The sequence below is a fragment of the Meles meles genome, chromosome 7 (assembly GCF_922984935.1).
Source record: "Meles meles chromosome 7, mMelMel3.1 paternal haplotype, whole genome shotgun sequence".
In the NCBI taxonomy this organism is placed as follows: domain Eukaryota; kingdom Metazoa; phylum Chordata; class Mammalia; order Carnivora; family Mustelidae; genus Meles; species Meles meles.
Genome location: NC_060072.1, coordinates 42,186,329 through 42,199,141, shown reverse-complemented (window position 1 = coordinate 42,199,141; position 12,813 = coordinate 42,186,329). Strand labels below are relative to the sequence as shown.

Below are 12,813 nucleotides of genomic sequence, written 5' to 3'. Positions count from 1 at the left end.
AATAAATAAATAAAATCTAAAAAAAAAAAAAAAGGGATCAGAAGCATTTTCTTATTATCCTCTGATCCCACAAATAAGGAGGCTTCATTAAACTCCACTATCTGGAAGTTTAAAATCTAGAAAAATAGCACCTTCAAAAGGTAAAATAAAATCTTCCTATCACAAGTTCCTATGCAGCCAGATACATAGATTACTGTTTAGTAACTGCACTAAAGAAAGTACTAATATCTAAAAGCTATTCACTAATATATAAGTGTACATCGCAGCCAAAGATAATTTTTGCACAAAAATAAATTTACATGTAAGCTTGCATCACAGTACACTCAGGCTTAGCAAGAGTAGTTGTTTTAGGGGGCGCCTGGGTGGCTCAGTGGTTTAAGCCGCTGCCTTCGGCTCAGGTCATGATCTCAGGGTCCTGGGATCGAGTTCCACATCAGGCTCTCTGCTCGGCAGGGAGCCTGCTTCCCTCTCACTCTCTCTGCCTGCCTCTCTGCCTACTTGTGATCTCTCTCTGTCAAATAAATAAATAAAATCTTAAAAAAAAAAAAAGAGTAGTTGTTTTAGTTCACGCCAGGAAGTGGGATGGGGTAGCTGTCTAGAATTAAATCCTTATCGGATAACCACAAATTACATAATATTAATATTACCAGAATTAAATTACTGTGTAAACAAATGTTCTATAGATTCTCATCTTCTTTAAAATGCAAAGAGTATCTGCTATCTGTAATTGTCTCATCAACTATTCTTATCTAAAGCACATGCTAAGTCAGCATAGCACTAACCTAAGCGGCAAACAGAACAGGTATAACTAACTACCTTAAGATGTAACTTTAATATACTAGAATTTATAGCCAAATAAAGGTTAAACTCCATTCAGAGTAGTCATTTTTAGAGGCTATTTCAAGTTGTCTTCACACAAAACAATTTGGGACTGCTCTTTTCTAATCACTTCCTTAACTACCTTACAAGAGACATTAGGATAATAGATTTTGTCCCTTTGGTCTGCTTATTTTTAACTAAAAATGACATTCCTCATTTGAACATTCCTCATTTTATGTTTGAGACTTGGTTCAGAATGACTTCCCACTTTTCCACAGATCAAATCCATTCTCAAAAGATGTCAATTACCCCCACAGAATGTAGGTTAAAAGAATAAGGGAGCACTGGGGTGGCTAAGTCAGGTAAGGATCTGACTCTGATTTTCACTAAGGTCATGATCTCAGGGTGGTGAGATCAAGCCCTACATTGGGCTCCACACTGGGAATGGAGCTGCTTGAGATTCTCTCTCCCTCTCCCCGTCTCTCAAAACAAAACAAAACAAACAAACAAAAAAAGATGCTGAGCAAACTACAGATGCATTAAAGCATAAGCGTATTTACTATAAACTAAAAGATTAAGAAATGAAACAAGTTTTAGAAATAAAATCCGGTGTTCTACTCTAACATGGTTTGCAGAGGTAATATGGTATACCAAATAGAATATGAATATAGAATGAGATAGGCCAAGGTTAAACTTCTTACTCGGCCCCTTAGTAGCTACGTAAGTGAGCATGCTAGATGAACACAGTCTGTACAACATGAATAACAGCATCGGTAAAATGGTAGTAATACCATTATTTCAGAGCTATTTATAAGGATATGGTCTAACTGGAATTCTAGCCCCTGACATCTTCAAGGAATCCTCAAAAGAACTTAAGAGGCTATCTGTTCCAAGTTCTCCATTTTACTAAGACCCACGAGACTAAGTGGTTTGCCAAGGTCACACAGTTACTTAGTAGGAAAGACAATACTTTTGGCAGGTTTCTTATTCTCCCAGTGCATCTGTTTACTAAATCAGTTGGTGTTTATAATGTTATGTTGCCCAAGCCTTTGACGGAGGGTTTCAAAGAGGGTTTCTGAGACAGTAACAAATCAAGACCACATAAGGGCAGTACTTACAAATATGATACTGGCAATCACGTATTAATAATTTAGTTCTATATATTAAATGTTTCTCTTGGATTTTAAGTCTTTTTTCTTAAAGCTAGGTATTTTAAATTACAGCTAAAACTACCCAATTATGCATAAATTTTCAGTTTCTTGAAAGTTTCTTTTTTTAAGGAAAATATGAACCTTGTCTTAAATCGGATACTGGGAAAAAATAAATGTGTTTCTCACTTTTTAAGTGTGGCAACCAGTACAGTAAGCCAAAGAGCTACCTAATTTCCTAAAAGTAATGCCCATACTTCAGGCTAAGAGTTCTTTATCAAGGATCAAAGCTCAAAATGCAGGATCTAAAATTAATTCAAGACAATCTCGAAAGATTTTATTATTGATTTTCTTATTCATTCCCAAAAACAGTTTCTTCATATTTTGATATAGACTAAGAATGGCTTTCTATCTTGGACATGAAAGAAAAATGAGTATTTGAGTGCCTAACTCTGGCATCTAAGCCTAGATGCTTCTGGGTTTTGAATTCTAGGTATAAATTACTGCAACCAAAGTACTCATCATCTTTAATTTATCATGTGAGTAACCAAGACACATAATTACAGTTCTGCATGTCGAGTCAAAAAGATCTATGAGAACCAACATAATTTTAATACTTTAAAAATGATTACCAAATATGCAAAACTATGGAGATAAGTCTCATACTGAAATTCTGTTCTGAAAGGAAAACTGATCAATACAATGAAAAAATTCTTGAGAATTCTAAAACAACATATTTTCTGAATTTAATTAAAATCATAATTTGCCTCATAGCCACAAAATGTATCAGTGACTAATTTAATCTTCTGAGTTTGAAGAGGCTAATTACTACTACCATGAATTAAGATAACAGAAGAAATGAAATCTTACTCGTTAAAAAACTAAATATGTGGGGCACCTGGGTGGCTCAGTGGGTTAAAGCCTCTGCCTTCGGCTCGGGTCATGATCCCAGGGTCCTAGGATCCAGCCCCACATCGGGCTCTCTGCTCCACAGGGAGCTTGCTTCCTCCTCTCTCTCTGCCTGCCTCTCTGCCTACTTGTGATTTCTCTCTGTCAAATAAATAAAATATTTAAAAAAAAAAACCTAAATATGTTAAGTAATCAACCTTTTATTTTATTTATTTATTTATTTTTTAAGATTTTATTTATTTATTTGACAGAGAGATCACAAGTAGGCAGAGAGGCAGGCAGAGAGAGAGGAGGAAGCAGGCTCCCCGCGCCCTGAGATCACGACCCGAGCCGAAGGCAGCGGCTCAATCCACTGAGCCACCCAGGCGCCCCAAGTAATCAACCTTTTAAATGAATCTCTATTTTTCCTGAGGAGTTTTCTCTCAATAATGACAGAATATTATTTTCTTTTAATTCCTACATCATAATGATAAATTATTGGGAAAATGAAGATATAAAAACCATAATTTCCCAAACAACCAAACCTTTGAAAGTAATCCAATATTATCTATATAATGCTAAAGATTATAGTTTAAAATTTCAGGAACAGTAAGAAAAAGTGCCAAAACTATAAACATAATCAAACAATAAAGGATACTGTAATGAGCCAATCAAAAAGGAAATTAATCATGACAACAGATATCTGAAAGGAAAAATTGTTAAGGATATGTAAAAAAAGGTAAAGAAAGAGACCTAAGGTAAAACTACTACCACCTAATCTAATCTCTGAATTCTAAAAATAAAGAGTTTCACGGAATATAAAAGAAATTCACAAAATAATCAGTAAATAGATAACCACTACATTAGGGAATACTCACAACACTGACTTCCTCTATATTAGGAATATATAAACATATATATATGTAGAAAGAAACTGCACAAGAGTCAATTTATTTTCTAAACTACTTTAAATTTCAATTAAGTAATTACTATGAAGGTCCTGTAAGATCTTATGTAATCAGGCCAAATCTGGGGGTTTAACAAGCCGTCTGAATCACAACCCTTCTGACAAGATTTCAACAGTAAAGTCGTCAGCATTTCTTAAATCTGGATTGTAAAAACTTCTGATTGCAGGAGAATTATAACTCTAATCATAGAAACACATTCCAGCATAGAAATCAGAGCTATAGAAGAAAGAATTACAAAGTCTCATAAGAGAAGACTTAAAAAGATTAATGGGGAAATGGAGCAATACCACAGAAAAGAAGGAAAAGAAACAGATGAATTTAAATGTATTTGCCCAGGATAACTTACAATCAATGTGGTACCTAAAGATTCAGGAAAAGGAGAGTGGGAAATAAAAAAAGAGAACAGGTTGAAGAAATTTTGTAAGAATGCTGGGAAATTTTTATGAATATAAAATGAAATGAGGAGATGAAAACTAAGGCTTTCGATGAACTAGCTAGGCAATTTAAATTCAACACTTACAGTACCAGAGATTTTAAGGTAGAATAGAAAAAAAATGGAGAAAAGTATCAGTAACTACTGAACCAAAGTAGCTATAACAATTAAAGCAGAGAAGTAAATAAAAAAAGAGTAATACCTCACCCGCCTGGATACAGTTAAGAAACAGAAAATAAGTAAAGATACCTCAATAATCAAAATATCACAAGAGCCATGTGATAAAGCTAACAGGCCATTCTCTGGAGCAAAGGCACTATTTTATGCACAATTCTAAATGGTCTTATTCAGTTTCCAAGCAGCAAAGTAGAAAATGGCAAGAGAATCGTAATGATATGTGCAAATTGGAGTAGATGACAAGAGAAAAGGAATCAGAAAAACTAAGAGGCAAACAAGAATTCAAAAGGAGTACAAGTTTTAGGACAAACTGGTATAGAGATATAAACACCTATATAAATCAATAATTAAGGAACAATACTGTATTTTAACAGTATCATGATAATTCCCATGAATATGCCTGCCTTTTAAAAATTAGTTCAGGGGCGCCTGGGTGAGTCAGTGGGTTAAAGCCTCTGCCTCCGGCTTGGGTCATGATCCCAGAGTCCTGGGATCGAGCCCCGCGCTGGGCTCTGCTCCACGGGGAGCCTGCTTCCTCCTCTCTCTCTGCTTGCCTCTCTGCCTAGTTGTGATTTCTCTCTGTCAAATAAATAAAATTAAAAAATAAAATAAATAAAAATTAGTTCAAAAAATAAATTGAAGAAATAGTTTAATAGTTCTACATACCTTATGTTTAAGAAGCTAGAAAAGGACTGTAATAAAAAAATGGTAGACTATATATAAAATTTCCCTCCAGTTACCCCAAATATCCCACTGAAATAAAAACAATTCATAAAGGAAAAAAAAAACTGTAAGAGTAAATAAATTTAAAATTGGAGATGGGATATAATGTGTGTATATGTATGTATATGTGTGTATAGAGATGGATAGATAAATAGATATAACAAACTACACCTTGTTATACCTTGGAAGTGATGCAAAAAGGTGGGAACCCATATGTCTGACAGGACTCCAGAGAGGCATGATTGCAAACTACATGACACAGCAAAGGGTGAAAATAGTAGGGCCAAAACCAGAATTAAATATTACTTGACTGTGTCCTCATGGGCTTCAGAGGTTTAAGAGAGTCATAATGGCACATGCTGATGAATATTCTGGAACAACATCCAATGGATGTTGGGAGCTCAACTACCCATTCCATGCAGCCCGTGCTTACAGTAATTTTACACAACTGAAATTTCTCATTAAAATTACAATCTGTGCACAACTTTTTCTACACGGTAATTTAAAGACTCTAGATCATTCCACCCTCTAAGTGCTCCAAATTTCTTGGACTGGAAAAAAGAAGTTAGAGAAAGAACACCTGCTTTTCTGTCACCTCTACCCAGAAGTGAAAACACATCATTTCCATTCACATTCCACTAGTAAAAATCAGTCACATACGTGGCTCTACCTAGATGCAGAGAGGAATGACAAGGAAAGAGGACAAAATGACAGAAATGCATGCCTGGCTGAGTAACTACTTCCCAGTGTTCATTGTACTGGAGCAAGAGGAAACACAAATTTTGGTGGGCATTGCACTAAATTGGCAGTTGCCCTCCCCCCACCCCCAATCATTACTGCATGGTCTCTCCCTTCACAGTAGTAATCTATTAACAACCTTGTTGGCTCCCACTGTTAACTTCTATTTCTTTCACTAGGATTTTCTGAAAACTTCTAGATTTCTTTCATACTATCTAAGAACCAATGGAAACTCATAGGGTGCATCTCTGGGCCTTACTCTGCCTCAATACACCATCTTCTTCCATGATCAGCACATCAGGTCAGCGCCAGACCAGGTACTGGGCAATAAGGTAGTTAAGTGGCTGTAAAGGCTGTGAACTTAAGCAGTCTGGCTCTAAAGCCTGTGTTATTCTGCCTCTTTAGATGCCTAAAATAATAGGTAGTAAGAGAGTCCTTCCAGGATCATTCATAAAGCATTCACATCTTGTAAAGCAGTCTAAGAACTATTACAAATTCCCTACTACGATGCACAGCACTATTCTTCTTTACTTCTGGATTGCTGATTTTAAATATTATAGTCCAAACAATAGGCAAAATTAAACAGTAAGCAAAGCTGGTCTTCAGAATTCCCTAATCCCGCTCTGTACTGTATAAGCATACCCGTGCCCTCATGTCCCAAGCATTCCACCTCCTTACTCCTACTCAGTAATAATGTTACTTAGAGTAGACTCCTTTCTCCCCAGATCTACCATACTCCCACACCCCATCAAAAGTTACATACCAAGACTGCATAATTTCCATAGGAGCCAGAGTCAAGAATTCTTTGTAAGAAACTATGTAATCTGATAAACTAATCCTGCTAATATATGGCATCGGGCAGCCAAAAAACAAGTTACTTTAATGGAAATTTCATTTGGAAATTTCAATAGATTTCAATTACACAGATCTGTGACCCTCAAATATCTCTATATAAAACCTATCCATACCATGTCTTTGCATCAGTCTTACTCTTAGAAAGTATGAATTTTAAAAGGTTTTTTTTTTAAAGATTTTATTTATTTACTTGACAGAGATCACAAGCAGAGAGGCAGACAGAGAAAGGAAGGGAAGCTGGCTCCCCGCTGAGCAGAGAGCCTGATCCAGGGCTTGATCCCAGGACCCTAGGACCATGACCTGAGCAGAAGGCAGAGGCTTTAACCCACTGAGCCACCGAGGTGCCCTGAAAGTATGAATTTTAAAAATTTTAACAAGTCACCTTAAAATACCATATCTACTATGTTCTTAAATTTCTAGTTTAGTTTGGAATTTCCTGGTAAGAAACTGGCAACTGAACGAACAATAAAGACTTTTTTGCTTTAGTTTAAATATTTCCAAGATTTACAAAATATACAAAATAGGATGTCAAACACATATGAAATTTTTAAAAAATCAAGGCTATACGGCATTTTATTACAAAATGTATTTTCATTTCAAACCATACAGCTGATATAGACATGAAGGTCAAGACTTGTCATAAGGGGCAACTGCAAATAAACTTTACAAGGCAGTTAAATGTGATGATTAAAAGGACAGGCTCTTAAATCAAAGCTCAGGTTAAACTTCTAATTCAAATCCTTTTGGTAGGCTCAACCACCTGCCACTTAGCTTCCCTGAGACTTTGGTTTAGTCCAAATCCTGGCTCCACTATCTACCACTTAATCTCTCAGTGCCTGAGGTTTAAAAAAGGAAAAAAAAAATCTGATGGGGAGGGGGAGGTGCTCATTGTGAGGATTAAATGTGATAACATAGCAAATACTTCTAAACTTGTAACTGGTACATTGTAATCAACACATATTATTTATTATTAGTAGTAGTATTACCAACTATGCCTACTAAGACACCTTCAGGAGCTATAACAATCTCCTTCTGAATCTATCATGTTAATAACCCTAAATCAAAAAGTTTCTCCTTTTTACCTGAAAAGAGTCTCCAAGCTCAAAACCATTTGCTCTTTTTTTCAGTCTTCTGTGAATACGGAAGGTGATGGGTAAATGGCTTCTTTTTCATTTTAAGACTCAAGACTCTTTTTAGTTTTTTAAATAATTCCCTTGCAAATATTATACACAAGATAGATTGCTCTGTGGATTATAAACACTACGAAGAGTTCACAAAATATAATGAAATTTTGAGATTTATAAAAGAACAGATACCAGAGCAAAAAGCTTAGATAAGAAATGAGGCAGAAGTCCATTAGCCTGATCGAAAAATATTGAATTCTAAAATAAAGCACAGCAGGTAGAGATCCTTCATGGTTTATAGTCACTCAAATCACTAAAAACACATAAAGGATACTTCTGGTAATTTTTTTTTTAACTTAATAGCAGGAAAATCCCGTTTCTTCACAACAATGAATAGATGGCACGACAGGCATGGGAAATTTCTTCAAAAACAAATTCTCTAGGGAAGAAATTCCTAAAGGCTCAGATTTTCAGCTATACACATCCCTTACTTAAAGCTTTAAAAATCTGAGGCATCTAGCATTTCTGTGGTAACATTAAAGTAAAAAAGTTAGGCTTCAGTTCTATCAGAAAACATTATGCTTCACTGAAAGAAAACTAAGCATCTAAAATTTTAATACTCAAAAATGTAAAGGTAATTTAAAGGGTCAACTCAAAGGTCAAGTAGATATTACAGTTCATGATAAATACACCAACATATTTTTTAATAATCTAAAGTTTGGGGGTTTTTTTCCCCCTGAGAGAGAGTGAGAGCAAGCAAGCAAGGTGGGGAGCAGAAGAGGGAGAGAGAGAATCTCAAGCAGGCTCCATGCCCAGTGGAGCCTGACATGGGGCTCAATCCCACAACCCTGAGATCATGACCTGAGCCAAAATCAAGAGTCAGATGCTCAACTGACTGAGACACCCTGGCACCCCTGACAAAGATCTATTTCAAACAATTTAACATGAAGTCCTCCTATGTGTTAGATCCCCTCCATATACATGATGTAACTTTATTCTCCCAACAGCGTAAGGATTATTGTCCTTTTACAAATGAGGACTCTAATGTCCAGAGATTTGCCTACACTTGCTTGTGTAAGATTTAATCAAAAATCTAATTCAAATTTTTTGACACCCCAGTTCAATGCTCTTGCTTTTACTATACCACTGTCACTTCCACAATTCAAGTACTCTAATCTTAGTTCTTATGAAGTATACTAATCTTTTCCTCTGGGAGAGGCAACAGTTGTAAGGGGAGAAGAAAAATTATTCATAATGTCACCATCAAAGAGGAGAAGAAAAATTATTCATAATGTCACCAAAAAAAAAAACACCACCTCACTGTGCTTATTAATCCCACGATTACCCAGTCCAATGTAAATGCTTTGTTCATACTGTCTACCCCCTTAAAACACCTGCTTATCTTCAGATACACAGCTTTAACTAAAACCTAACTCAAGAATTATTTCCCCTACAAGAGCTTCCCAATTATGACCTGTTCCCTTCCTCCCAATCCAACATCCTTCCTTATCATCTCCTTGTATCTATTCTGGACTACATTATCACACACTCCTCTTTGTTCTCCTGCCATATATTTGGAACTACATTTTTTTCATTCAGTAACTATTAAGCATTTGAAGAGCTAATGGTGAACAAAAAAGGTCCTTGCTATCACAGATGACTTACATTGTTTGCATCTTTTAAAAAGGTAAAAATAAGATAGGGTAGAAGAGTATGATGTTAGACAACAAGGATTCCTTCCTTACAAGGTCTCTGAAGAAACCTTTCTCGCTTGTGTACTTGATAACATTTTCTGGAAGGAAAAATTCCTACTATCACATCTTCCAGATGAGACCTTCAACTTAATGCCTTCAAAGAAATATGAGGGAGTGAGGAACCAAGGTAGAGAGAAGGATAGATCTAAACATCTTTCAAGGGTTTCCAACACAGGAACGTAAATCTACATCTACATATTAGTCCAGACATCCCTTCCTGAGTCCCATCCACAAGAAAATGATACTATAGCCACAACTGCTCCAATCGAGCATCTCCACCAATCTCCTTGCACCCAGCCACTTTAATGCAGTACTCAGAGACTTTTTAATTCATGTTATATTTATGGATTACATGTACATCATATTCAAAAAAATAAGACATATGCCTTCTACTTTTGAATCCCCTGATGCTCCAAGATCACTGCTATAAATGCATTCAGCTTTGGATATTATAAATATTCAACCGTAACACTTCGGGTATTGCTATTAGCGTAAGACTTTTCCACAAAATCAGAACACTACGTCTAAGTATCATCCCTTACTCTGTCACTCATGTTCCAAGTAACCTGCTCTTGAAGGATTATTTATAAACCAAAACAAGTTTAAATGTACTAACAGTACTCACTAAAGAAATCCTGCAATTTGTCTTTTAACAAGACAGATCCTTTTGTAATGAAAATTTAATAAAATCATAATGTTATCATTTTTTCTTAAATCAAAACTAAAATATAACTTCATTACACAGAATTGTAATTTATTTATCCCCACAGTATAAGGGTTTTCAATTAAAAAATGAACCAAGAAACTAGATCTTGCCAAATTTATAAATGTGCTGCTGTAAAAACCATATTTGATTGCCTCTAAAATGTAATAGTACTCTAAATGAAAAAGACAGCACCTTTTCCAGATCACAGATACCATATTAATATTCAACAAGAAAGAAATAAATCATGACCCTTTTTTAATTAAACAACCAGTTCTAAGCAGCTGTGTACAATGTATTGTGGCTTAAACAGTCCGCGTGGAATTAGACCACAACAACCTAATCTCCATAATTAAAGACCTAAAAGGTAGTTCTTTTTTTTTTTTTTTTAAAGATTTTATTTGTTTATTTGACAGAGAGAGATCACAAGAGAGGCAGGCAGAGAGAGAGGAAGGGAAGCAGGCTCTCCGCTGAGCAGAGGGCCCGATGCGGGACTCGATCCCAGGACCCTGAGATCATGACCTGAGCTGAAGGCAGCGGCTTAACCCACTGAGCCACCCAGGCACCCTAAAAGGTCCCTTTCCCGGTACTTTGAACAGGCATATTACAGTCATTCCATACATAGTTTGTATCAAAAAAGGGGCAACAAATACTTGAAATTAGCTGTACTTTCTATAAAGGAGAAACCATACCCTTACGCTCCCTTTCCCAACCTGTTTTATAAAATTAGCATGATCATAATTCCACTGTAAAACAGGTTTCTAGCAAACATAAAAATTGACCACAATCTCTCAACATGATCAACTGCAGACAACACCCGATGGAATGGAGAAAATCTAACAAGCAATTCATCCACATTCCTCTACAATCCTTGTTTTCCTTGAAATCCTAAGAGGCAAAAAACAAACAAACAAAAAACCACTTTTAAATGATTATCTGAAAAGACCTAAAGTGACACTAATTTGAGGCTAAGTTTCAAGGGAAGTTAATTAAAAACTAATAACCCCACTATAGTATTCCCATACTAATCAGAAGTCACTCAAAGTCCTCTAGCATTAGAAAGGCAAAAACTTCATTAAATTATTTAACATAAATATGCTTATAATATCATCAGATATGTTTTCCCATCTGTTTGAGGAGTCCAAGTTATCTATCATTTCAGACAATATTTAGATAAAATGAAATTAGCTAAGTTCCCTAAAGCAGATGTCTCTCATAAAGAAGAGTGTTATATGACTTTTGTGAATGGAAAATCTGCATATACTGTTGCTTCACTCAGCTGGTCTCGAGTGGGTGGCTCAATGAACCAGAAGCGTGCTCCATGTGAAGCTCCTTAGAACCTGAGTCCACTCTTGAGAAAGGACTTAGAAACAAACATTACATTTAAAAGTACAACAAAGGCTTCGTCTTCCTCCTACGTTACAAGTCGGCCACAGGAACTGAGTTTAGAGGAACGACACCGTGTCACTCGGCTCTGTATGGGCGGGTGCGGTTGCGGTGCGCGGCACAGCCTCCTCCGAGGCTGTCACAGGAAAACCTAAGCCTCGCCTTAACCGCGCCAAGTGACAAAGCACCAGCTCTCCCCCCGCGCGGGGACTTCCGGCGAGACCCCGCCGTCCGCCCAAACTTCGGGTGGAGGCACTCAGGGTGGTCAGAATGCTCTCACCACCCCCGGCCCCTGATGTGGCTTTGTAAGGTTTGCACACGCACGTACTGTGGGCCCCAAAACACTCCACCCCCGCGGGCCTTTGGAATCCCCCACTCCAAAAAGGGACAAAGAAGCCGAAGAGGAACTCTCTGGCGCGGGGAGCCCCGGCCGAGCCGAGCTCAGAACGTGAGGATAAGGGAGTGCAGTCGCCCAGGAGGGTGCAGACCCGTCGGCCCCCGACTTAGGGACCGGCGTGACACTCACCGGTGCGGAACCCCCGGAGAGGCGGGCAGCAGAGGGCCAGTTCCTCCGGGGCCCTGCACGCGCCCGGGCGGACCCCAACTTCTCTTGGCTGCTGTAGCCGGCGGCAGCTAGGGCGCGAGCCCAGACCGAGGGCGAAGGCTCGCCGCCGCGGAACCCCCGGAGAGGCGGGCAGCAGAGGGCCAGTTCCTCCGGGGCCCTGCACGCGCCCGGGCGGACCCCAACTTCTCTTGGCTGCTGTAGCCGGCGGCAGCTAGGGCGCGAGCCCAGACCGAGGGCGAAGGCTCGCCGCCGCGGAGTGCTGCTGGCTCTGCACAAGAGCGGGGCGGGAACTCCGGGTCCGCGGTCCTCTGGCCAGGGCGGGCTCCACCTTCCCCGTATCTGCCCGATTCTCGCTGTGGCTCCTGGCGCGGTAAACCCTAACGCCACAGCCGCTCGGGGTACCGCTCCCACCACCGCCCGGCCCGGAGCTCGTCGCGGCCTAATGTTGTCATCGGCCGCGTCGCCGCCTCTCTGGGAACCTGGAGCCTCCGAAATACTTCACATCCGAGCGCCCTCCCCTTCCAGGCCCCGC

At 38.5% G+C, this 12,813-nt stretch overlaps 1 protein-coding gene across 4 annotated transcripts in view; it reads right to left on the bottom strand.

The window, feature by feature from the left end:
- Positions 1–12,379, bottom strand: part of OSBPL8 (oxysterol binding protein like 8) — a 153,148-nt gene extending 140,769 nt beyond the window's left edge. For all 4 annotated transcript variants that reach the window (XM_046012050.1, XM_046012051.1, XM_046012053.1 and 1 more), the window contains exon 1: positions 12,243–12,379. The gene's annotated coding sequence lies outside the window, so the exon portion shown is untranslated. The remainder of the gene's footprint in view (positions 1–12,242) is intronic.
- Between the last annotated feature and the right edge of the window lie 434 nt (positions 12,380–12,813).